Source organism: Peromyscus californicus, unplaced genomic scaffold, assembly GCF_007827085.1.
Source record: "Peromyscus californicus insignis strain IS unplaced genomic scaffold, ASM782708v3 Scaffold_17__1_contigs__length_78620276, whole genome shotgun sequence".
Taxonomy (NCBI): domain Eukaryota; kingdom Metazoa; phylum Chordata; class Mammalia; order Rodentia; family Cricetidae; genus Peromyscus; species Peromyscus californicus.
In genome coordinates this window covers 44,307,708-44,334,135 of record NW_026294469.1, presented here as the reverse complement: position 1 = coordinate 44,334,135, position 26,428 = coordinate 44,307,708, and the positions used below count along the sequence as shown (strand labels likewise).

The window sequence follows — 26,428 nt, the reverse complement described above, 5'->3', positions numbered from 1 at the left end:
TACAAAACTGTCAGATGGGAGAAAGGCACTTCGCTATTTTCCTTGTCTACTAGCATAATACATTGGTTATCATTAGGAAAATATTTTCAAATTCCTTTTCTAATCAACTGCTATGTGGTATTTACAGCTTTGAAAAGGGCAAGGCTGAGGCCTCTTGGAGGCTTAAGCTTCCTTCTCTGTGTGGTGAAGAGCATTTTGAAGTCAAGAAACCGAAGACCTTTCCAGACGAGGGATATGTCTATGACTCCCCTGTCTCAGTCAATACTTTCTTACCAGAGTACCCTTTGTTTTCAGATCTAGCCACCTTTAAGTTCGTCATCAGAACAAGTCACATTGTGTGACCAAAGTACAAAAGTAGGGAGTAAAGGCTTGTCAGATCATTTGTGGGCTACCTTGGATTTCTCAGTCACACACACGTGTACAAAATATGTCCTTTAAATTTCCTCTAATTTAGCTCTTGAAATCATTTCAGCTGATGATAGAATATGGACATTTGTCAATCCAGGATATCTCCTACATTTTAAAAATGTATTTAAACTTGATCAATTCTGAATATTAAGAGATTTTCCATGGTTTATGTTTAGTGACCTCATTCATCTCACTCTTCTTCCTTTTGTGAAAAGTGGACTCAAGTCCTGAAAGGAGAAGAGAGTGTAATGTGTGCCCTTGCTTTCTAGGAGGAGAAGGCTGCATCTAGTCCCTCTCTAGACCCCCAAATATCAGATGAGAACTAAGTCACTTCTTTTGGTTTCCATTTTCCTATCATGATTCCCACTATTAAGGTCTGAGATTCACACATACGTTTGTCTCTGTGTCTCAAAATAATATCATATAAAAGGCAACATATGAATTTCTTTTCCAGTCACATGACAGAAATATCTGACAGAAGCCACCTAAAGAAAGAAGGGGGTATTTTGACTCACAATTTCAGAGACTTTAGTCCATGGTTGCTTAGCCCATGCATGTGGAAAGATATCATGACAGAGGGAGAATGCAGCAGACTCTCTTCATTAACTGGCACCTTACTCATTCTAGGCCTTCATAAGGTATAGCATCCTTAAGGACTGAGGTATTCACACTCTACAGCACATGTGATGTCTCAGTGTCTATCGATCCACATGCAATGGCTGTAGATCGGTAGCCCAGGCACAGATTCACCCTACTGTCAAAAAGAGAACAACATGGGACATTCCAAGTGAGATTGTAGGTAGGCAGGTCTCAGAGAACAGCCCAGAGCATCCAGAGGAGGTTCTTGATTATGATTTTACTTTACCATGTGTTCTTTGAGAAATTTCTCTTTTCTCCTCAGAAGCCCACTGCTCACTCTACTGAAGCTCAGAGATTACTTAGGGCCTAGAAGAATAATATGCTGCCATCAGGGACTTAATAGAATGTGTAGATGTTATTAACATGGTAGCAGTATGGTGATGTTCACAAATCAAAATATAAATTATAAATATATATATATATGTATATACACTTATATGTTTATGTTACAACTAAACCAATATGAATTACGCATGTATTTAAAGTAATTACTCTGATCAGAGTCTTTCATAAATGAAAATGAAAGTGTAAGTAACATGTGCCCAAAGCTCGGAATGATTCCTCTGGCTAGTACACAATTTTGCTACTGATACTTGGCCCTAGACAGATAATAGAATCTGTTTTCAGATGTTAGCTACTTCCCTTTCAGCAAGGGTTTATGTGTTTGTTTTATAAGAAGCAGATAATATATATTTGTATGAAAATGCCTTTATGAAACGCATCACTGCATACAATGGATATAATAGCTGCCCAGTAACAAATATGCTTTGTGAGCTGTATTCTGTGACAGTTGCACTGTCCTGCCTTTGTTGTGTGCAACCACCCATAGGCGAAACATAAATTGCAAGCATTGCTGTGTTCCTATGAAAACATTATCAACAGACCTAGGAAACGGGATTGGGCACGAGAATGCTTAAATACAGATTCTTAAGCTGAGTTAGAAGGCAATCTATTCCTGGGTTTTGTCCTACTGCTACAAAAATAAATTCGAAATGTATTTGGGGATAAAATGTGCTTTTGATGGGTGTTGGTGAGGATGTTGCCAGGGCATTAGTTTAGGGAGAAAGACCTTCCCACACAGTGGGCAGCACCATCCAACGGTTGGCCACATTTGAAGAGTTCTGAGGGAGAACCATTGCGAGGTTGGCTGCGCTTACATCCTCGGTGTTAGAAGGTCTATCTAACAGCTGCTATTGCCATCAGAGTCCAGCGTCTTCAGACTTCCTGTGTGGATTCAGTCTCAGTGACTCTCCAGGGGAATGTCTCAGGTTTCAATGCCGGATTGGCCGGCTGACACATTCAGACATCTGGAAGGACAAGGTAGTTCCTGGGTCCTCTATCTTTATGGTATGCAGACGTCCACCTTGGGAATACTCACCCTTTGACCTATAAGCCAATATAATAAATCACCATTTGATATATATATATTCTGCTGCTTTAGAAAGCTCTATTTAATACAATGCCAGCTAACAATATGTTTCAGTGGTCAAGGGTAGAGTGCATCTTCCTTTTCCAATCTGTAGGTAACACACCCAACATTGTCTTCAGTACACATGATGCAGTTGAGTTCTTTTTCAGAACTTACCTAACTTTCTTCTACTCTCTACAGATGAGGACACATTTCTGTTCTTGGCAAATGTCTGCGGTCAAAGGCAAATCTGAGACATATGGACCTCTCCATGTTGAAGAGGTAACACATGGCTATGGGCAACATGTACTTTCTCTCTGAAACAGGTGAGTCCAAACACAACATGGTGTAGTTGAGTCTTGTTTTCAGGTATGGATTTTGTAGATGTTTTGAGATGTTTGTCACATAAGAACTTTTCGGAAGAGAGTCATTTCCCGTTTCTTCTATGCTCCCATCTGGTGCCTTCTTGACACCAGATATAATTCTGTTAGCTGTAAGGAAAGAGTTGGGACGTATTTGAATTTTATGCCCCTGGGCTTTATTCTCCTAGTTATCCCTGCTCTTATTAACATCTCAGTGGGCACACCCACAAGAAACACATTTTTAATGTATCTGTCTGAAAGACATATTAATCTGTAAAGGAAACAACCAACAGTTGATTATGCTGTTGCAGTAGACTTTCAGTAGGACTGAAACTGGCAAAGAATTGAGAGACACTTAAAGGCAACATTTTATTCCTGGGGGACATCAGCACTCTCCACTTGAGGCAACATGAAAAGTTCCCTATTTTCTTCATTGTGATCCAAATTAAAGCCAAGTTTAATTAAAGTTTCATTAAAGAGAGATCTTTTGTAGTCCCGGGTAGCATCTTTTTCTTTGAGCCAAATATGTTTTAGAATGGCACGCTTTCATCTCCAGTTTTTAATGTTGTGCTGAGGGAAGAAAGAGAATAGATACACCATTAATGAGGCATGATGCAGCTCAACCAAGAGCAGAGAGCACCAGGTGTTCTGTCAGTTCTCACCAAGGCTGAACGCTCTACACTGAGTCACCTAAAAGCCCTTCTGAGAGCAGTCTCCTAATGTGCTGCCACCATGGGACTTCTGGGGTGCTGCTCTTTTAACCAGGCTTCCTGTTGCATCCTCAGGCCTTCAGCTGTTGTTCTTGTTCATCAACATTTTGATGCCAGTTTTCGTCCCATGTCTCTCTCTTGTTAGCTCCTCCACCACACTCCTCTGGACCGCCACCCTCTTCTGTTGTAAATGACCATACCCTGCTAGTGGCATTCCCCCTTCAAACATCAAACACCTCTTCTCATTGTGAAGATGTAGTGCATGTGTTCATTCAGTTTTCTCCATGGCCTCTGACAGTACAGCATTACCACCTGAAGTGAATTTCAATGTTATTTCTATAATTTGGAGAGGGATATGTGGTGCACAAATAAATAAGAAGACAACTGGAAGGTACATGATTTCTTAGCTTAGATTCCCTGAGAAACACACTCTGAAGGAGCGATGGGCACTCAAGGAGATTGAATAGGAGTTGCCTAAGGAAGAACATTTAGGAGAATATAAGGGAGCCAAAACTGGACAAATCAGCCTTGAATATATAGATGAGGCTGAGACTTCAAATGATCTACAGGAAACTCTGGCACTGAGATGGCTCTTTAGAGATACATCCTTAGCTAACTGGTCAACCAGCACCATAAGAGTCATTCTCACAGTTGTGGCACTTAAGGAAGAACAGTTCCTAGTAATGACCTCGCTACTCAATTAGAATGTCAAATTTAAGGTCGCTCCACCTCCAATAAACATATAACATGGGTTGAATCAGTATTTAATCCAGCTAGGGTCATGTGAAACCCATAGGAAGGAAAGAGGCTGTCCCTCAAGGGGAGCTGTAAGAACTAGCTACAGTGTATTTGAAAGGACTAGATTCTGAGTCCTTGATTCCTATGACAAGTCATGAAATTGGATACAAGATAACTGATATGAGAATATTCCCTTGAAATAGAGAGGATTTAATATTCTGGGAAAGACCCTGGGAAATTATTGAACTAGCAACTAGAACTACTCCTGAAAGCATGGGGGAAAGATGGCCCTCATCAAGAGTCACTGAAGTGTCAGAATGCTTTTAGTAGCTAGGACAGAAAGGAATTGAAAACCTCAAAGACAGTCATGCTAGAATTGACTCATAAGTCTGGATGGTGCCCCAAGTGATGTTTCATGGAGTGGCCATCATGAATGAGCTTGTCAGAAAAGCACAAATGACATTACAAAGCTCAGTGGTGGCTCTTTTCTGTTCTACAAGGCTGACAGGAGGCAAGTCCATCACAGAACAAATAAGAATCCAAAACAGTGTGGCAATGCTTAGATGCAGAGAGTCAGGTATGCATATTGTACAATACAATAATTGTATTGACTGCAAAAGGATCTTGTTGTAGAATATTATAGAGATGCATTCTTAAAGACAAACTATTGGGTAGATGGTATATTATAACCCAGATTAAATCCTCTGAAAATAGTAGGGATGGATGGTCCAAAGGTCAATGTTTCTTATCTAAACCAAAAATTTCTCATGTAATTTATAACTCGAGCCATTTTTTTTTCAGATAATGTCAGAAAAAGAAACCTGATATCTTAGCAGCTGAACCCTGGAGTTCTCCTTAGTCTTTTTTGAAAGATACATACCTTCATTTTCTCAGTTAACCGTATAGGAAGGAAATGGAAATCTGCAAAAATATCTATGGATATTAGCACGAGACGTAGGCAGCAAATGTCCACTGATTTCTTAAGACAAAATAAGGTGTCAACAGTGCTGGAACAAGATGGCTTGAGGTGCTTTTGCCAAGCCCCAGGAGTAGAATAATGACACATGACCTGTGTATCTGGAACAAGGTCGCGACATTTGCAATAGATACTGGCATGGCGTTTGAGAAATTGCTTCTGGCCTGCTACAAGGCTTTATTAGTGACACAGTGCTTGACCATGGAACATCAAGTGATCATGTACTGAAATAGCACCTGGTCATCATGAACTGGACAAGGGATATCAAAACGAGGCCTGAACAGAACTTTCAGAGGGCCAGAACAACCTACAGGAAGAGGTAACTAAGGAGAACTGTCTTCTGTGCAGAAAATAGAATAAGTTCAAACTGGCATTCAGCAATTTTTAAAAGAAGAAATATTGTGTTTAGCAGCAAAGCTTAGCATACTCCAGCACCAGGACTGACATGAAGTCAAAGTAGCAGGGATGGCTGGGTGACCCCAGGGAGCCTCACATGGCTAAGAGCCATGAGGAAGGTGACCATCAAACAAAACAGCCCCATGGCCTCAGACAGGGCAAAGTCCAGAATGGCAGAAAAGAAGAACTGCTGCTCTAGAGACTGGTTCCTGGCATAGCCAATAACCAAACACCATTCCAGTGCCAGTCCCTGATCCAGGCACACCAAGTGTACGCCAATAAACTTCAAAGATCTTGGCTGTTGTGTCAATGTCCCGGGAAACAACAGAGGTCTGGAACACCCATCTGGCCACCTGGCGAGGGGAGCTGCTGCAGGAAGTCTGTTTAGTTAGGGCCTCTGGTCTACATAGGAGGGAGGCAGACACAGGCAGATTAGATCCGGGTTATAGGTGTGGATCAGAACTGGAGAAATAAGCAGTGCCTTGGTGGTCTGCATCTTTCAATCTGGACTCCCCTTCTCCTGCGGCCCCAGCTCAGCCCACAACACTCCCCCTACTCAAGATGACAGACTCTGACATTCAACAATTCTTAAATAATTTTATGTACCACACTAATCAAGATAAAATCTGAGTGCCATGGTTCCTCTGCTTAGTGTGTCTGTCAATTATCTCCTCAGCCTACATCCCCCCTCCCCCTTATTTTGCAGTCTTGACTTTGGCCTCTGCTTAAGCCTTCCTGCCCCTCTAGCACAGTAATGGTGACACCATAACTTAGCCTAGTATTCGCCACAAATTAATTCTATAAAATGTGTCCCACAAGACTTGGCTAGGGAAAAGGAGTCCCACAAGATCTGACTAGGGATTGTCTATAAAATAAATTCAGAAAAAATATTGCATCCGTCTTACAGCTTTATAATTTTGAAATGATACTTGAGATGAATCATGAAGGGTAGATAGCAATTTTCTAAATGAAGAAAATGTCTAAGGACCTTCAAAACAGAGAACAACTTGAAGAAAATCCAGAAGGGTAAAAATATCTCAAGTATCTGGATATTATCTAAGTGTCTGATCTTATCAAAATGAGAACTATATGAGTGAACAGTGGGGGAACAATTTTCTAAGTAAAACTATAAACATATTTGGGCAGTTTGGGGCTCTTTTTCTACATCAGTTTAAAGACATAGATGGTTTCTATCCTTGTTGCATAGGAAAGCAATAGGAGGTTGTGTTATCAATACGGTTAGGAATTGGCCTGGTACCAGAGCTGTGAAATGGGAGTGGGAGGCAGATAGGGGTGGAGGTAGTTAATAGACTGTTCTAATGATTGAAATGAAAGATAATCAGAAGGCCTAATGATTAAAAACACAACATAGATCATTTCATACTAAGTGGCATCCTGCCGTCCATCCTTAACGCATCTCCATTTCTGATTTCCCGCTAAGATACAAAAGACAGAGGAAGAGACACAGTACAATAAAATCAAAACTAAGAACGAGAACATCGATTTTCCTGAAGACTGGGGGCATTTTTACTAACCATGAAACTGTTAGAGACAGGTTAAAGGGGGAAAAAAACAAAAACAAAACAAAAAACAGAAAAATAGTTGCTGATCTGTGTTTGTCTCGTGCAACAGAGCAACCCTTTAATTTCCAGAAACAGGGGGAAGCCCTGTTCTTGTTTGTTCATTTTTTTAATTCATATAATCCCTATGTCCCCTAGCCTTTCTAAATCCCCAGTAACAATACTAATTAGGAAATTGAGACTACATCTTTTTCTTTCACTCATTTCACTGCAAGGTAGGAAAGGCAAAGAGAGACGTGAGAAATGATGACAGACTACAGTATTGGTTCTCAACATGTGGCTCATGACCCCTTTGGGAGATGAATGACCCTTTCACAGGAGTCACATATCAGATATCTTAAATATCAAATATTTTCATTATGATCCATAACAGTAACAAAATTACAGTTATGAAGTAGCAATGAAAATAATTTTATGATTGGGGGCGTCACCACAACATGAGGAATTGTATTAAAGGGTAGAAGCACCAGGCAGTGGTGGTGCACACCTTTAATCCCAGCACTCGGGAGGCAGAGCCAGGCGCATTTCTATGAATTCGAGGCCAGCCTGGGCTACAGAGTGAGATCCAGGACAGGCTCCAAAGCTACACAGAGAAACCCTGTCTTGAAAAACAACAACCAAAAAAAAAATTAATTAATTAATTGAAATAAAATAAAATAAAGGGTCGCAGCATTAGGAAGGTTGAGAACCACTAGATTATAGCATCATTTTCAGCCCATCTATTTTATGTTTCTCCAGTGGAATGTACTGGTCCTCGAGGTAGAGAAGCCCAGGATTGTGGGCTTCAGTATTGTATAATAACAAACAGAAAGTGTTACACAGCAAGAGAACAAGAAAGGACTGAGCAATTCTGTGATGAATGCAGTACAGAGATTGCCAACTCACTCCATGATAAGGACATTAAGCCACTGATGAGAGCAGAGTTCTCAGAGCATGGTAGCTGTCTAAGGTCCCATCTCTCAGAACTGGTATACTGAGGACTAATTGCCAACTTATAAATTTGGGGGTACACATTCAAACCACAGTACACTATTTGAATCTTGGGTTTCCACAAAAGATTTCCTGTGGAATGAGGCAAAGCACACAGTTTCAATAGGATGATCAGCAATAGTTTCAATGGGATGATTAGCACTCTGTATGTATAGACTGTGAGTGAGTGAGAAAGTAACATTAGAGGCCACTATAGTGCAACGCATCACAGCTGAACCAGAGGCTAACTGTAAATGCCGGGAGACAGCAGCAGATTTCAACATGCCACAAGCTATGGGGTAGAGTTTGATAACTCCTGACATGCTAAGATATAGTAGATACAATAGTCCCAGTGCTAGCGAAGCAGGGCCAGGTGGGTCCCTGGCATTTACTAGTTAACCAGTCCAAGTGTCTAAGCAAGTGCCAGCCCAATAAGAGACCTGATATCAAAATAAATAAATGAATAAGTAAATAAATTAATGAATAAATAAGTAAATATATGATGTATAACGTCTGAAGAATGGCATATGAGATATGAAGATGATCTAGTCTCCATCTCCCTCCCTCCCTCTCTCCCTTCCCTTCTCTCCTTTTTCTCTCTTTTTCTTCTTCCTGTCTCTCCCCCTCGCTCCTTCCCCCCTCTCTACTATCAATATATAGACAAACCACCTTCTCTTTCCTTTTGATGCCTTGTGATGCCATTTAACTAGGTGGTCACTTGAGAGTAACCTCTACATATGCTCCTATAGCCACTGAAATACTCCTCCATACAGAGGCCCTTCCTTCTTCTGTTATACTTACTTCCCTCTCAAGCTTTTATCACCCAAACTTTCACCGGATTGCCTGATCAGACATGGCCTAGTCATTAGCCATGCTGATGTCTAGTTGACGTCCATACTCTAGTCCTCTATCTGACACAGTGGAGGACATTCCTCATGTACTTACAGAAATGTGGGTGAAGGGTTACTTATAGGACCATGAGTAACTCAAAGGCTGTAGCTCTGAAGAGCCCACCCAGGCATGGACCACAGCTCATGAAGGTCACATCCCTCATGTTCCCCATTCAACCTATAGTCAGCTCCATGACTCTCCCTGTAGACTGTTACTTTTGTGTACTTGGGATGGGGCCTGTGACTGTAACTCTCAGAGCTTCCTGAGCTGAGTTTCAGTGGCTCTGGTCTTCTGAGCTTTCCTCTTTCTCCCAGGATGAGTATTTCAATAGGAAGGAAGTAACTGTGCAATACATCATTACTTTGAACTCACGCAGGCATTCCTAACAATTGCACTTGAAGGTACTTCTGTCCATAATAGGTAATACTTGCCATTTACTAAAACAACAAAAAAATAAGATTCTTGGGCTTGCTAGATTGCTTTGCATACTTATCAGGAGGAGTAGGCTTACCACTATGGCAGTGGTAGGTGAGCACTACTTCTCCCTGGTACAGAGTCTGCTACCTCTGTTGAGAAGTTCAGTGGAGCCACAGACAGACACTAATGAATGATGGTTGTAGGTAACCTCATCAAAGAACTGCAAACCAGACAAAGCATTGCTGGGGGAAGGCAAAAGGACAGAGGGGACAATAGAGGAAGGAAGTTATTAGTTACAGATGTGAGTTCAAAATACAGCACCGGGTAGCCTGTACATCAAGGATAGGGTTGCTTGGTTATACTTTCTCTTAAAGGCAAGGCAAACTTCTGTCAGATATCAGATTGTCCTTCTCTAAATACAACTTCTAATTCATAAGTAGAAATATGCCACAGCTAGCAGGCAGATGTCTCCAAGCAGATGTGCAATCTTGAGCTATATTAAATGGCAGATTTTTCCTCTTGCAATTATAGTTGTAGTGCAAAGAGTTTCCAAAGCTGCTCTCATTACATTTGCAGAAGTCCAACGAGTGTGAATGAGTATGCCTTTGCTTTTGAGCTCCACAGTGAACAAGTCTAGCATTTTAGATTCCCATGCAATACAATTTCAAAGGCTCTTGGATGGGATAAAATCATGAATGCAATGTGTCCTTTCATTCACTGATCTGACAGGGCTATGGAAGCTGCTTAAGAAAAGCTATAAAACATTTCAGAGCACTTTGAGCATTCCCACGTGTTCCTTAAGGTTGGTCTACTCTTGCTCATTTTGAAAACTTTTCTTTGAAATAGTTAAAATATTCACTTACTTATCATTGTTTTGACTTTATGTTAGAATACCAGCATTCCTCCAGAAATATGTTAATAATATTCACATAATAATCTAAAATATAAGCTGGTAATAGTACTGTGCAAAAATCAGTTCTCACACTCACTACTTAACAGAGATGAGAGTAGAAACAGTTCTTGAATATCACTAAGGCCAAAGTCGAAAGTGACCCAATTTTTGGCCCCAAACAAAAACGTTTTTGCAATGAATCATAAAAAAGAATAATAACAATACCAGTAGACATGGAGTAAAACTTAGAATTTGTCTTTTTGTAAGAACATAGGATCAGCCAGTGGCAGCACATGTCTGTAATCCCAGGCCTCGGGAGGCAGAGGCAGGAGGATCTCTGTGAGTTCCAGGCCAGCCTGGTCTACAGAGTGAGTTCCAGGACAGCCAGGGCTGTCTCAAACAAACAAACAAACAAAAAGGACATAAGAAAAATAAAGTTAGTTAAGAGTGTCTGTGGTGGTTTAGAAAGAGGCATGTCGGTAAGACAATAGCAAAATAAACGAAAGTTAATCTATTATTTAGACCTAGTAAGTCGAATTCCAAAGGTCTAACTTCGCCTTTATTGTCTTATTGCTTTTTTTTGGTCATCCTACTCCTGGATTAACCTGTTGTTAAAGTGTTAAAGAGTCTTGCTTTCATATCCCTCTCTCTCTCTCTCTCTCTGCCCTTCTTCTCTCTTCTTACCCATGCCTGGCACTCTCTGTCTGCTCCAGTGAAACTGTTTTATTATGTGTTTTGTAATTGTATTTGTTGACTTCCTTTTTGTTTTGTTCTTGTATAGTATTAGATGGACCAGCCTTAATATTATACATCCCAGGGGCTCAGGAGAGAGAACTACTAACAGAGGACTATTTTCAGGAAATAGAATCTCAGCACACCGAGCTCTATAGTCCACTTGCTTTAATTCCTCTGGAATAACATCCTATTTACACAGCTTCAGTTCTGTTCTTGTGCCTAGCTCCTTTCTTGCCTGATTTCTCTCTATATTTATTTACTGTTCCCTCTAAGTGCTATCTTAATTCTCTCATCTTAATTCTGCCTCATCTAGGTCCTTTTCATCTTCTTCTTACCCAGCTAGTACTTCCCCATCTGACTCTTCCTCATCTTCCATCTCATCCACATGTTCTCTCTGGTCAAAATCCTCCTTGTTCCTCCCCGTTCTCCATCTCTCTATCCTCCACGTGCCCTGGGAGTCCTGGTATATATACACTTACAAATAGTAATCCCTTGGCAGTGCAAAGCCAGGCTTCCAGGGTCAAATGGAGGGGTGATAAGAATCACATAGAGGGGCAATAACCATTAATTATCATTTGCAACCCCAAAGGGAAGTGACCAATGGGGAAATGAATTAACTAAAGGCTAAATTCAGGTAATATCTAAAAAGAGGGCTCTTACGCGCTCAACTATAATCTTAAACGTGATTGGTAGAAAATGTTAAGAAACTTTAAGTTGCTAGGTCAATGGGAGAAAATAAAACTGTCTTCTTTTTTCCTATAGCTCCTATCTGTCCAAGCTATCTGCTGTTTTTCTGCAGGGTGGGGCAAAGTGTGCTCAGTTGCTAGGCAACCTGTGGACAGGTAGATGACTCTGGTGATAGTTAAAGGGAGATCTGGAACTAGAGGTAAGGTTTGGGAAAGAAGGAAGTAAAACTTAATTGGCACATCCACCAGGCCTTCTCAAACAGGTAGCCTGGATGTTTAAGTCTGTTCTTAGAGAGTACAGAGGTATCTCTGATAAGGTACTTTCCTCCTTCTGGGGATGGACCTGGCCGGATGCTACCAATGATAAAAATTACAGGCAGGCTTGAACTGGGGTTCTGGCTGAGCATAGCTGTCAGCGCAGAAGGTTATCTAAATATTCCTAGAAGTGGTTAGGTAAGGAGTTAAAAGTTTATAAAGTTAATAAGTCTGTAAGAAAGGAGGGACTGAGTTAAATTGTGTAAAGCTATTACTTAACATCCACCTGACCTAGGCAGTGTCTCCTTGTGGAATTTACCTTAAATCAGGAGACTTGTATATGGAATGTTATTACTGCTAGTCCTTGAAAGTGGCCAAGGGAGATATCTGACTCCAGAGGAAGTCTTTCCTGAGGTTGTTCTCCAAATACCTGGAATGTGTATGTCCAGAGAGTGATCAGTCCACTGTTAGTCCTTCTTAGGGAAAAGTCAATTGGGAAAACTATGAAGGCACACAAGATTTTCATAACAGAAGACAGCTGATATATAATAAGCCAAATAACACCAAAAACTCCTTGGAATTTGGCTTCCTCTGGATAAGCCAAATAACACCAAAAGCTCCTTGGAATTTGGCTTCCTCTGGAAGAATTCCCTGATCCCTCCAGGTAGTGACTTTGCCATAACCAGCTGAGTTCTTATGATATATTCCTGTGACCCACAGCATTCTTTTTGTTTTTGTTTTTGTTTTTATTAAGAGATTTTCTATTCATTTTACATACCAACCACAGATTCCCCTGTCCTCCCTCCTTCTACCCCACAGCCTTCCCCCCCAACCCACCCTCCATTCCTACCTCCTCCAAAGCAAGGTCTTCCATGAGGAGTCAGCATAGCCTGACACATTCAGTTGAGGCAGGTCCAGGCCCCTCCTCCCTGCACCAAACCTGTGCAAAGTGTCCCACCATAGGCCCTAGGTTCCAAAAAGCTGGCTCATATACTAGGGATGGATCCCAATCCCACTGCCTGGGGGCCCCCTATACAGTTCAAGCTAAACAACTGTCTCACTTATCCAGAGGGCCTAGTCCAGTACCATGGGGGCTCCTCAGCTATTGGTCCACAGTTCATGTGTTTCCACTAGTTTGGCTGGTCGTCTCTGTACTTTTTCCAATCATAGTCTCAATATCCCTTGCTCTTAGAATCCCTCCTCTCTCTCATTGATTGGACTCCTGGAGCTCTGCCTGGGACCTGGCCATGGATCTCAGCATCTGCTTCCATCACGGGGAGCAACCTGGGGGTGGGAGGGGTAATGGAGGGCAAGAGATGGGGAATGAGAGCTTAGGGGAGTGGGAGGTTCAAGCTGGAACAGGAACAGAGTGGGAGAGCAAGGAAAGAGATACCATGATAAATGAAGATACCATGGGAGAAACAGAGTGCTAGGGAGGTTCCCAGGAATCCACAAGCATGACTCCACCATAGACTACTGGCAATAGTTGAGAGGGTGCCTGAGCTGGCCTACTCTGGTGATCGGATGGCTGAATACCCTAATTGTCATATAGAATCCTCACCCAGTGACTGATGGAAGCAGATTTGTTGACTTTTATTATACATTTTACTGACTTCTATTTGCTGTACATAATGATAGACTACACAGAACATTTTTAGACAACTGTATGTGACTTTGATCATATTCACCTCCTACTGCTTTTTCCTTCTCCCACCCCCTCCAGTCAATTCCTATTGACTTTGCCCAGATGGTCTTGCTTTCATGACCTATGTAATTGTGAATGTGTGTATGAATCTATACAAAACCCAGGATTCACAGATGAGGGGAAAAAAAGCATGTGGCATTTATCTCTCTGAAGCGTAGAGCAATGTTTGAGTGGAGCTCAAGATATTTCTATTTCAATACATTTGGCTTGGAGCAAAGGTTTCCATTCAACCCTTGGCTCTACGAAATCCTGATGGGTTTCTGAGAGTTTCCTGAACTGTCTGATTGCCTTCCCAGCAGAGAGTCTCCCTCCCCCTTCCTGGTTCCCATGGAAGTGGGGCAAGCGTCATTAAGATGAGCATGCAGAGAAGAAGGAAAAACCCAGCTTGCAGTATTAATGGGTTGCTGCAGTGGGGGTGAGTGCCAAATAGCTTGGCCTTGCCATAACTCTTTTCTTTTTGAGTAACACCCCTTGCTTAACATAAATTTTATTTTTACTTAGTCACAGCCCATTACAGCCCATATGGGAACCTTACCAATGCAACCTGCCAGCAATATTTGTTCAAATGGCTATAAAGTTACCCCAGATAATCAGACTTCTTTTGTGTCATCTCCTAGCTGTCCTGTGAAGGAAACTAAGAAATTGAAGCAGAGCAGGAGAATTTCCAAGAGAGCAACAATTAAATACACCTTTCTTTTCTAAGACTAAGTATAGAGGATCATAGTGGAAATACCATGGTTTTTGTAATGAGTTGTTCCATGCTTTTTCTTCATTACTCTGTGTCTGCGAAAGCGTCGGTTTCCACATGTTGGTAATGTGTCTGTGTTTCTTCGTCTGCTTGGGTCAGCCATGATTTACAATGTTTACTTTCACAATAGCCATGCCCACTGCATATTCCCGGGACAGGAACTCATGCAACGCTTCCCATTTGCTTTCAATCACTCACAGATGCACACAGACTGATCATGTCCCTCTGACTGGCCAAAGGGATTAGAGGAATTCTGAACTCTGAACCGAATGATTCCTCTGGGTCGCCTGATTTCACTTCTTGAAGCTGGAGGATAAGAGTCTAAGGTAACATTATCCGACTCTCATCTTGACGTTTGGCTCCGTTTCCTTTGTTTTTTTTCTTCTAAGGTTCAAACTTTATAAACTCTTTGCCCTTTAGACATGAGCAATCCATGTCAATTGGTGTTAGAAGCACTATTGAATTCAAACTTCTAATAATATTTCAGATGACTTTTTAAAAGATGCCACAGTGCCGGGCGGTGGTGGTGCACGCCTTTAATCTCAGCACTCGGGAGGCAGAGCCAGGTGGATCTCTGTGAGTTTGAGGCCAGCCTGGGCTACAGAGTGAGTTCCAGGAAAGGCGCAAAGCTACACAGAGAAACCCTGTCTCGAAAAACCAAAAAAAAAAAAAAAAAAAAAAATACTGTAGCATCATGTAGCATACAGATAACTGTAGTCAAGAGGCTGACAGGGAGGTGGGGTGGTGGGAAGTGATGGGAAACTCTACAATTAGCCCCGGGTGACTTAAAGTCAAGAAATCCCCCCAGTGTCTAGGCTTCCTATCAATAAGCGGCAGCTCTTACTTAGACAGCATGGCCATGACCTTCCCACTCCTGGTGACTTGGTCTCAAATTCTATCACTCAACGTGTTCTAATTTCCAACTTGGGTGTATGTGCACGGATGTACACGCACACCCTCATATCCATCCAGTTCCATAACCAGCCTGACGGTGTAGAAAGTGAGAGGGAAAACAGTCCTGAAGAAAGTCATGACAGCAGAAACAGGAGGGAGTCTGAGCACACTAAACCTAGAAAATCAAAGACCTAAAGCACGGGCAGAAGCAAGGAGTAGCCTAGAAGACACCAAGGAAAATTATATGAAGAAAAGAAATAAGATCCCTAGCCTGACTTTCCCTCACATTTTCTCTCAACCAGGAAATCCCAGTATAGAGATTTTTATTGATTTATCTTTAACTTGGACCCTAAGCTCAGTTCTGCCCCTCCTCCCGCGCCCAAAAAAAAGAAAGAAAAGAAAAATTCTTATGAAGAGAGAACCCTAATGGCATAACTGGTTAAATGCAGAATGTGTTGGGTTTGTGTAACTTGGATCATTTACTGTGGTATTTTCCAAAGCCATTCCAGAATTAGGTAAGTGTAGAACTGGGATTACTCCCAAAGTCTCATAATTATCAAAAAAGAAGCTTTTGTAGTTTAGGAAGGACCAGCATGAAATCTTGCCATTTGGCCAAACAAATTGGCCCTTTATTTTAAAAGCTCCCTGTATTTATAAAACAGCTACTACTAATAAATTTCCTATTTGTTACCAAACTTACAGGTCACAGCCCATATCCCACAAGCCAGGTTTGGCCACCCATCCTTAAGAAAACAGTTAAAAGAGGCAAACGAATTGTGAAAAGCAGAAAGGAGAGATTTCTTTAATGTGGCCAAAGATCCCAGAGACCTCCCCAAACTGATCATGTAGGGGGTGATCTTCACTTGAGGGTTTAAAGAGAAAGCAAGAGTTACGCACATCTAAGCCCACCACTGCCTCAGCTCCAAGTATCTCCTACAAGGAGAGATAAGGTTTCAGATCTTCTGGCAGTTCTTCCTCTGACACAGCCCTTCTTGTCCCAGCAGAAGATTACCGGAGGAAATTCTAATTTCTTGAGGTCCATTCTTTGCCTTTTCTGGTAGCCAAAAAGGGGAAAACCAGTGTCTCTTTAGAATACCCTGCCAGACAGGCTACATGGTCATTTGCTTTTAACTTCTTATGTGGGTGCTCCTTATACACTATTTGAGGACCTAGAGCTATTTTGTAAGTTTTATTTCAAAAACAATAAAGGTGTTTCTATGTGAGAGTTGTGTGATTACTATGGTTTATGAGTCCAAATTCATAAAATTAGTTAAGTATTCCAAATTTCCAAAAGATTATTATGATAACCAGAAGGCACTTCCTAAATTCCAGGCAATGGCCTATACAATGAAACATTATCTTTGTGTTCTTTCATTTTCATTTCGAGGAAAACTCACTATAAAAAAAATTCATGATGTTTTCACCAGCAGGCTTGCACTCTCATGTCTGAGATCAATTGTCCAACTTCCCTGCAGTCACTGAAATGTATCTCTTCCTCATTGTTGGATTTACATTAATTAATTCTGGCCAGCTATTAACCTAGAACTCTGGGTGCCTCCACCAGTTCATATATTCACTCTGTCATATTGAAGTTGGCTGAGAGGGTCACATTTTCCTTTTGTAAATTCAAAAACATTCCTGTAAGCTCCAGGGAGTTGACTTGGGTCCACCTCACACAGGTCAAATGATAAGTACTGTCAGTCAACAGCGTTTCCCTACCCACTGCCTATTCCTGAGGGTGGGAATCTCCTCCACCTTTCCCTGGTCTTGGGACTCCCCTCCCTCTGAACTCCTTACCTTTATCTTCTGCCAGCATCCTGCCAGGTCCAGGTGTCCCCTCAAAATCTGCATCCTGGACAGCTTCAAAATGGCTACTTCCAGGTGGTCCACCCTCACAGACTGCTTCAACTAGGCCTGCACTTTCCTAGTGCTGGACAGTCCCTCAGAGCCTGGAGCTTGGACAGCAAGTGAAACAGTTAGCTATCCCAGGACTTGGCCAGGATCCTAGATTTCTTGGGTCCCCTAAAGATACCAATATCCCCAGAAAACAGGAAGCAGTCTAAAGAACATGGCAGCCCTCTCCTCACCTCACGAGCTACCTCTTCCTATTTCCTTACCTTCTTACAATAAGCAAAGGGGAGGAATGTTGGTTCCTGCTACTGTACCAGTTCCTGCTGTTGCGGGTGCCTTTTCACCTTCAGCTAAAGGACATGTGCACCTCTCAAAAGTGTCCGCCAGGCACAGTGCTCTCTCTCTTGTCTCTTGCTCCTCTTCCTTGTTCTCTCTGTCTGTCTATCTGCCTCTCGTGTCCCCCACAGCCTTTCGCTCTTTCCCTATCCCCTTCCCACCCCCAATAAAACTCTTGTACTAACTCTGTTGCCCTTGGAGTGTTCCCTTAGTGGCATACCTTACCAAGGCTTGCTGCAAGATATGCACTTGACTTTTTTTTTTTAAATCCTTCCACTCCCCGTTTCTCTGGCAAGTGTGGCCATCTTGATTTACCCAACCAGACACAAATTAAATAGAAACAAAATGGTCTATGAAAACAGATTCCGCTTCCTGCTTTCTTGCCCTGGGCTTTTCTGAAGACTGACAATGCCCAAGGTTTTTTTTTTTTTTTTTTTTCTCTTTTCTTCACACCAAAGTTATTTTGTCTTACATTTTGCGCTTGAATGACACAATAAAGTTTATTTGAATGCATTTGATGACTAGCACCAAAGTGTGAATTGAAACATTCTCTCCTGGAGGAAGGAGGGAGAGAGGCTCATTAGTACACAACACAAGTCTGGAAAAACTGGAACTAGTGAGATTCATGAAGCCCTTCCCCAGCTCCGAGAGGAGACTCTGACCTACAAGCCCTGCAGGGAACTCCAGAGAGGCAGCATCTATGAGTCGGCACCCAAGCTCCGGTGGGCTTTTCAGTGCTACAACTGCTTCTGAATCTTCACTGTAACTCCTTTTACCTATACTCCTGTAAATAACCCCGATGATGAACACATTGGTTTAGCAGGCTGGACTTTGGTAGAACCAACTGTTTGATCCGTCACCAGTGTCCTGTCTGGGATGAGTAGGTGTTTGTTCATGTCTTTCCAAGTAAAGTCATACAACAGCTTTGAATGAAGAACGTGATATCAACAAGAAGTATCTTTGTGGAATGATGTAACCATTTGTGGTATGACATTACCTAGGAAGACATGAACAAACACATTTGTCTCCCATAGGGCACTGACAATAGACCAATGAAATAATATCACCCAACTCCAACTTGGTAAAGCAGTGAGTTTATTGGGGTTACTTACAGGAACATGGGAGAAGGGTTACTTATAGGAGCATGAGAAACTCAAGGGCTGTAGCTCTGAAGAGCCCACTCAGGCATGGGCCACAGCTCATGAAGGCTGCATCCCTCATGCTCCCCATTCAGCCTACAGTCAGCTCCATGACTCTCCCTATAGTCTGTAGCTTTTGTAAACTTGGGGTGGGGCCTTGTGACTGCAGCTTCCTGAGCTGTCTAAGGCCTTCTGACCTTCTCTCTTTCTCTCAGGATGAGTGTTTCAATTGGAAGAACATAGCAGTGCACTACATCATTACCATGAACTTGTACAGGCATTCCTGACAGTCTCGGATACACAGTATATCCTCAAATAAAATTAGCTACTCTTTTTATATTTGGTCACTATTCGCGTGATTCTTTCTAGGCAGCATTTCTCATTCCAAAGAGAAAGGCTAGCTGTACTTCAGTCTGCTCCGCTCACAGACGGAGTGGAAAAAAGGAGTGGCCAGCTGGCGGAATGGATCCAGCTCACTGGGGGCAATTCAAATCATAGCTAGTAATTTTGGACATCAATACGTGCTTTCATAACTTATTGTAATTATCTCCTAAGAGGTTGAAGAAGTTGGTGTTTTTATTATTTTAAGTGTGTGTGTGTGTGTGTGTGTGTGTGTGTGTGTGTGTGTGTGTGTGTGTTCCAAGTATTGGTCAAAGGACAATTATCAGAGTGGTCTTGTCTTCCCACTTTGTTTTGAAGAAGGGACTCTGTTCTGGTTTAGCCCTGCATATGGACAAGATATCAGGCCCCCAAGTTTCCAGCTTATTCCCCTGTCTCTGCCTCTCATTTTCTCCTGGAGTGCTAAAATGACATACACACCAACCTCATCCAACTTTTTACATGGGTTTTGAGGATTGAATTCAGGTCATTAATTTTTAGAGCAAGCCCTTTAACTCAAAGAGATCTCTCCCAAGCTCGATTATTTTCTTTTTAAAATAAGAAAAGTATAATTGAGAGCAGTTAGCTAAGTTGCCTATACCTGCAGCTTTGTATGCAAAAGATCTGAGCTCACGTGCTCCTCTTTGGAAGTGACACGGTCTCTGGGGTATAACAGGCCTTAGTGGACTTTGGTTGAATGATCTTGGTTACTGTGATCAATATGGCTATATGATGGTCATTTTGTGGGACGCAGGAAGTGGTAGGGATAACTACAGCATACAGAATCATCACTATCAGCTAATTATTGATCCCTTTCTTTCAGAGATTTTCTTTCCCTCATTTACTGTAACAATCTTAGAGAGAAGGCATCATTGTGCCAGTATTACATCTGAGGGTCTGAGATTCAGAATCATATGATCTTGTTGTGTGAAAAACAGCCAAGATGGGACCTAAGGCAGTCTGATGACTATGTTATATTACACAGGCTATGTTACATTAGACTTTTTACAAAAAGATTTTTAATTTAATTTAATTTTATGTTATGGATATTTTGCCTGCATGTATGTCTGTATACTACATATATGCCTGGTACTCGCAGATGTCAGAAAAGGGCATGAGATCCCCTGGAACTGGAGTTATAGATGCTGGAAGCCGTCTTAACCAATCAGCCATCTCTCCAGTCCCACATCATGCTTTTGTTGTTAAGGATCTTGGGATGGTAAAGACCTCATCACTTTTATATCCCTAACAAATAGGACAGTGTTGGTCTTATGGGGCCTGAACAGTTTATTTGCTCACTTGTTAACTTCCACAAAGACAAGGTGTTTCCATCTATTAGCATCTCTACTTTTTAATTATCCCCCTGCCTCCTGCCCCTTGTACATCTGGGTCTTTCTTTCTTTTGTTGTTGCTGTTTGTTTTTAATTTTTGTTACATTTCTTTCTTTCTTTTGTGTGTGCACGCATGAGCACACACCGTGGTAAGTCAGAGGACAGTTTACAAGGGTCAGTTCTCTCCTTCCACCGTGTGAGTCCCAGGGATGGAACTTAGGTCGTCAGGCTTTGTGATAAGCACCTGCATTTTCCTGCTAAACCATCTTGCCAGCCTTGTTTATTCTGATACAGGGGCTTTTTATGTCTTCCGGGCTGGCTTCGAACTCACGACCTTCCTGCTTCTGCTTCATGAATCTTGGGATTTTATGGATCTGCTACCTCACCCTGCCTGTTCTCCAGCTTTAAACTCACAACTTCCCAGCTACACAAAGGTTTTCCAGGCCACTCCACTTTAAATCAATGCTTCCCCCCTCTGTGAAGTTTGCAAGCTCCTTTCCTCTACACTCATCACTTAGCACTTATTGCTGGCTCTGTCTGGCGCCTTTCCAAGGTTTGCAAGCTCCCCTCCCCTCCCCCCCTCCACTGGTTACAAGCTCCTCCAGGGCCGGAACTATTTTATATGAAAGTGTGTTTAACATAGTCACCAAATTAGTGCTTTTTACGTAGAGAGTTTTCACTTTCCTACAAAGACAGCTTTATTACCTGCTACATTTCTGTACAGAAGAAAATCATTTTGTCCATGTGGCTGTTCGGTTAACTCAGGTGCAAAATGAAATTTCCATCGCACGGGAGAAGACTTTCAAAGTGAGGCTGTGTGTGTATAAATATACCAAACATATGTGTTTAGCTTAAAAGAAAACAAACTAAAATGGCAAATTTCTTAAAGGGAGCTGGTGATAAATAGCACATTGTTACCTGAAATCGGAGCTTAGTCATGGGAGGGAGCTGCCAGGGATAACAGCCCTAGTGATGTGGAAGTTGAGTCTAGATGCCAACATTTACTCTGCCAATAATCACAATGGATAATTCACTACCAAATGTAGCGAGAATGTGGCAAAGTACCTTGTTAATATAGCAGGCGGATTTTGAATTGAGAAGGGACAAAAATTTGGCTCACAACACGTAGTGATGCATTCCTACAGAGGCCCTTTTCTGGGCTGCTCCAAATCACTGCGTAAAGGACACAACATTGGGAAGAGGTACACATACGTCACCTTGATTGCTGCCCGGGCTCCTAGGGTTGGTGTCCTTTGCTTTGATTCATCTGCTCAGCTCCCTAGGGATTGGGCTCAGAATTCAAGGAGAAAGGAAGTTTGGAAGCATTGAATTCATACATTCTACGAACCACCCTCCAGCAGAGTCATGCACTGACATCTCTCTTGGCATCTTTTCTGTTCTTTTATGTGGCATTGCTTTTCTTTTTCTTTTTGGGTCTACTCCTAGCCCCAAATCCTGTTGCTAGGAAAGCAACGATCATGTCAACTCTCACTTTTAGAGGGAGCTCAAGATTCTAAGGTTTGATTCGGCTTCGCTGGGATACTTTATAATGTATCTAAGTCTATTATGTAAAAGTGGGCTAAACTTTCTTCCATACTGAAAAGAGCCACGAATTATGCACAAAGGCAATTTTCTACATATGTTGTCTGTATTTCGATACTATCAAAAAAGCAAGTGTTGGGGCTGAAGAGACGGTTCAGTGAACCACACGCTTATCAGGTAAGGATTAGGATGAGAATTCAGATCCTGAGCACCCACACAGAAGCAGGGTGCATAACAGCAAAGGTGGAGGTGAGGATCCTTGGAGCAAGCAGGCTAGCTTGCCATACTGGCAAGTTCCGGGTTCAACAGAGAGACCTTATCTCAATAAACAATGTGCAGCCTTGAGCCTCCTCCATGTGTACCCCGACACATACCCACACATGTGCTCGCACACATACAAACACACTACCCAAACAGACACATGCAAAAGTAGATATATAAATAAATAATTTTCTTTTTCCATTCTTTTTGGGTTTTTTTTGTTTGTGTTTTTCTGTTTTGTTTTTATTTTTTATTTGTTTGTTTTTGGGTTTTGTGTGGGATTTTTTGTGTTTTGTTTGTTTGTTTGTTTTTGAGACAGGGTTTCTTTGTGTAACCACTCTGGCTGTCCTAGAACTCGCTCTGTAGAGCAGGCTGGCCTCAAAAAAGTTCCAGAGATCCGCCTGTCTCTGCCTCCTAAATGCTGGGATTAAAGGTGTGCTCTACCACTGCCCAGCTGAATAAATAATTTTCAAACAAGCAATTCTTCACTTACAAGGGACAAACATCAATCCCAAGTTTTAAATACCACTTTCAAAATTGCTCCACACAGCAGGTCATCCACACTGATACATTTTAATGACTGGCCTGCTTCCTTAGTTTAAATGACAAGTGGTTCTCTCCAGTGTCCTCTGTTTACTCTGTAATGAATACTTCATACTCAGAGTTTTCCCTCAAGGTGTTGGTAGGTGTCAGCCTACCTCTTCTTTGGCCTATGTTAGGTATAGTTGCCAGCTTTCATTTTGTTTGTAGTCTAGAAAAATCCCTCAGCTTCCGGGTCAATATGTAAGGGTTTTCTTTATTTCTTTAAGAGAATCGTGACAGTAGCTTCCTGGATCTTTGTGCTTCGAAGACCTTGGGAACCCTAGTATATTTGTATTATAATTCCTCAGTAGCCTGTGCCTGTGTACAACACCTTGAGAAAGCACATGAGTCTGTCTCATCTATTTTCCTTCTGTGCAAATTTAGGACCCATTGGAAGGGAAATAAAGACAAAGGCTGGAGGGGTTCCAAATGATCTTTTGCAGAAAGAATGGAAGGATTAATACAGTGCACTCTGGCTAGCTTTCTTGTTTTCGTCTTGTAAATTTCCTCCAAATTGAAGTTATAATGAATTGCAATGCTCTTATGCTAAGCCATAAGGAATAAGCTATTATTCCCACCCTGGCTGTGAAACCCCAGGGAAACATCTTTTTTCCTGTATGTAAGTACCTCTCTCACGTTGGCTCAGCAAAAGATATGTCGAACTGTTTATAAAGTGAGTAATTCATTTCTCCGTGTAAACTGTCACTGTAGATGTTGGGTGTACCCGGGGAAGAAAAATGAGAGTGAATACCTTTCTATTGTGACAGAATTAAGGAAGGACTGCACTGGCAAGCCCAAGCATTGCATGGGTTGATCTGAAGTCCAGCCCCTCACAACACAGCTCTCTGCTTTTTCTTCACCAGTGTCTCTGAGATCCATCGTCTTTGGACCAGAATCAAGATTGCACAAAGCTACAGGGAGATAGAAATCTCAAATGACAAGATCCCCTTTGGAGATGCTCATAGTCATAGCAGGAAGAGGATGCAGATACCCCGCCATCGTATATCGGTCTCCGCCACCACTGGGGCAGCTCTAATAACTGAACACAGAAGCAGAGGCAAAGCCCTTCCTCTCCTTTCGTTAAGTGGTTTGATTGTTTTTCCTCCCCTCAACCAACTGGCGAAGGACAGCAGTACAGTTTTAGCAGGGAGGGAGCTCTCCTCTGTGACTGCAGTGGGCTTTACTGCACTCAGTGAACTTGTATGCCTGGCTGGACATGACGCAGGACATGTTTTACCCACTGAACACTGGAGGCAAAGACAGTGCTGGGTGAAAAGATTTTGGAGGCCAGAAAAAAAAATGACTATTTTTTTAAATATATTTGAGGCACATGCAACCTATCACTGAGACAATTGAATCACATTCCGATGTATCTCCTCAACAACCCAGCCACACTTGTCAAGAGTGTTGAAGGCAATGACTGCCAGGAAACAGTGCCTTGCACCCCCCCCAGCTCCAAGAGAAAGCCAAGTCTTGGTCCAGAGGGCAAGGTCGGCATTCCTAACTTACACTCCATGGCACCCTGGCTGGTTACGGTACTCACCCTTTTTACCCTGACTCAAATAGGAAAGGAAGAAATAAGAAAACCTGTTCCCGGGGTGCTGGGGTGAAGAGGAGGCAGAAGGAAGGGGGCGGGGTGCCAGGAGGAAGGACTTAGTGCTCCCGTCAGTCAGTGACAGAAAATGGCATTTATGTGACTCCTGTGCTCAGGGAGGAAACAGAAAGAAACGCCTGGGATGTGGCCCCACCCCCTCCTCTGTGCTCGTTCATTACAGCTCTTTCTTCAAACTGCTGGGTATGCAGCTGGCAGCCAGAGCCTCCGAAGAGGCAGGAGCATGGGGGCATATAAATTACTGTTGCATTTTACAGCTAAGATAAACTCAAACTGCAGGGTTAGAGCCTGAAACGACATGAAGGGAAGGCTCCAGCAGGCCTCTCCGAAGGACAAGGAATAGAAAATGGATAGAGTTATTCAGGGAAAAATGGGATCATGGAGAAAGAAGGGGAAAAAAAATCTAAACAAGTTGTGTAAAATCTGCTGCTTTAGTGGGTCTTAAAGAGCTTATGTCAGCTTAATTCTATGTGGTAGCATAATGTAAATCTATGGGAAATGGGGTTTGGGGGCATATCTACTCAATTGCATTTCTGCAGATTGCCAAGGATGGTAATAAATGTCAAGTGGTTATTTATTTGATTAGAAACTTCATTAGATTTTGATTTGATGCTCTACAACCTCCCACTCTCCCACCTCCCAGTGCCACCAAAATGAAAGCTCAGTTTTGAAATTCAATCCAGCTAGCTTGATTGGGGGAGAAAATGTTATGAAATAAAAACTAGCAAATACCCACTTCTAGATGGCAATGTTCTGCATAAATATAGAATCTCCCCTCTGACAAGTGTATGGCACTTTGCTAACATGGAGATACGTGCTGGCAACAGAAAGTACATCTTCTGAAGCCTCTTTGAGGGTTTTGCTAGATGGAAGGCTGTTTCTGAAGTAAGATGGAGTCCTTCTGGCTACAGAAAGAATCAGATTGTGCTCTCTTAGCTTAACAGCCTCGGTGTGTATTTAAATTCTCAGTAGCTACCTTGGATTTGACTTATTTGCAGATTTCATTAGCTGGGAGAGAGAGTTGGTGATCCTTCAATTGGCCTCGGTAATTTGGGACTTAGCTAGCTGGTGCCTGGGTATCTGTTTCAACCCTGCTCAGCGTGTAGCCCACAAGTCCCATTACCTCCATGAAAGGGAACTCTTCACTGCAGCCAGCCGTGGCAGGTATCCTGTTTACAGTCGGATCTCTCTTTGCTGCTATGGTTTCTCCTGTGCCTTTCACGGTACCGCTTCCCAGAGAATCCTGTGTTAGGTTGGAGAAACAAAGAGGAGATGAGAAAAAGTGCAGCATCTAGCTTCCCTCCGCAGGGAACGGTGCTTGCATGTCAAAAGACCTACCAAATAGGAATTGGGCTGGCTTTCATAAAACCAGGGATTTAAGCACAGTGTGGGGTATGTATTATTGCCACGGAGCACAGGCTGTAAAGAAGCACAAAGACACAGGCTTTATCTCTTTGCCTGAAACCCTCTTGGAACCTTCTGGGAGTGCACATTCTAAATCAAGAGTCAAAACGTTTTCCCAGCACAACTGCAAATTGAAAATAGGCACTTGAACAACACAGACAGAGCTGGGGGAAGAAGAATTCCTTTGAAATGCCTACAACCCACCCGGAGCCACCCTGGCTCTTTCTGTAGGCAGGGAAGAGTATTCATCTGCAGCGAAGGGCGTGCGGCTCAGTGGAGAGAGCTGACAGCTGACAAAAAGATCCATTAGATGCCCACCCTGGCCCCTTGCCAGCCCTGAATATTTTTTCCTATACCACCTCCCCCCAGAATAAAGAACAGAGATTTGATTTCGAGATGCATCTAGTAGATACAGATTTTTGTGTTTCTTTCCTTCTGTGTCCACCACCCCCTCCCCCCAGTTCTCTCAGTATATTGTAATTGAAACAAAGGTCTGAATGATAAATTTCTTGCATTAGTCTAAGTGGTGTGAAACACTGGAGAAATGAAACTTAGGAATTCACTCTGTGCTGTGTGGTTAGCA

At 42.3% G+C, this 26,428-nt stretch overlaps 2 long non-coding RNA genes across 2 annotated transcripts; both read right to left on the bottom strand.

Moving 5' to 3' along the window:
* Nucleotides 1-3,198: 3,198 nt before the first annotated feature.
* Nucleotides 3,199-25,899, bottom strand: LOC128112832 (uncharacterized). The gene is made up of 3 exons (XR_008219191.1): nt 25,780-25,899; nt 25,565-25,684; nt 3,199-3,387 (listed from the first exon to the last, which is right to left on the bottom strand). It is a non-coding gene; the product is annotated as an uncharacterized LOC128112832 (long non-coding RNA).
* LOC128112833 (uncharacterized) lies at nt 16,134-24,510 on the bottom strand. The gene is made up of 3 exons (XR_008219192.1): nt 21,150-24,510; nt 17,207-17,364; nt 16,134-16,463 (listed from the first exon to the last, which is right to left on the bottom strand). It is a non-coding gene; the product is annotated as an uncharacterized LOC128112833 (long non-coding RNA).
* Nucleotides 25,900-26,428: the final 529 nt, after the last annotated feature.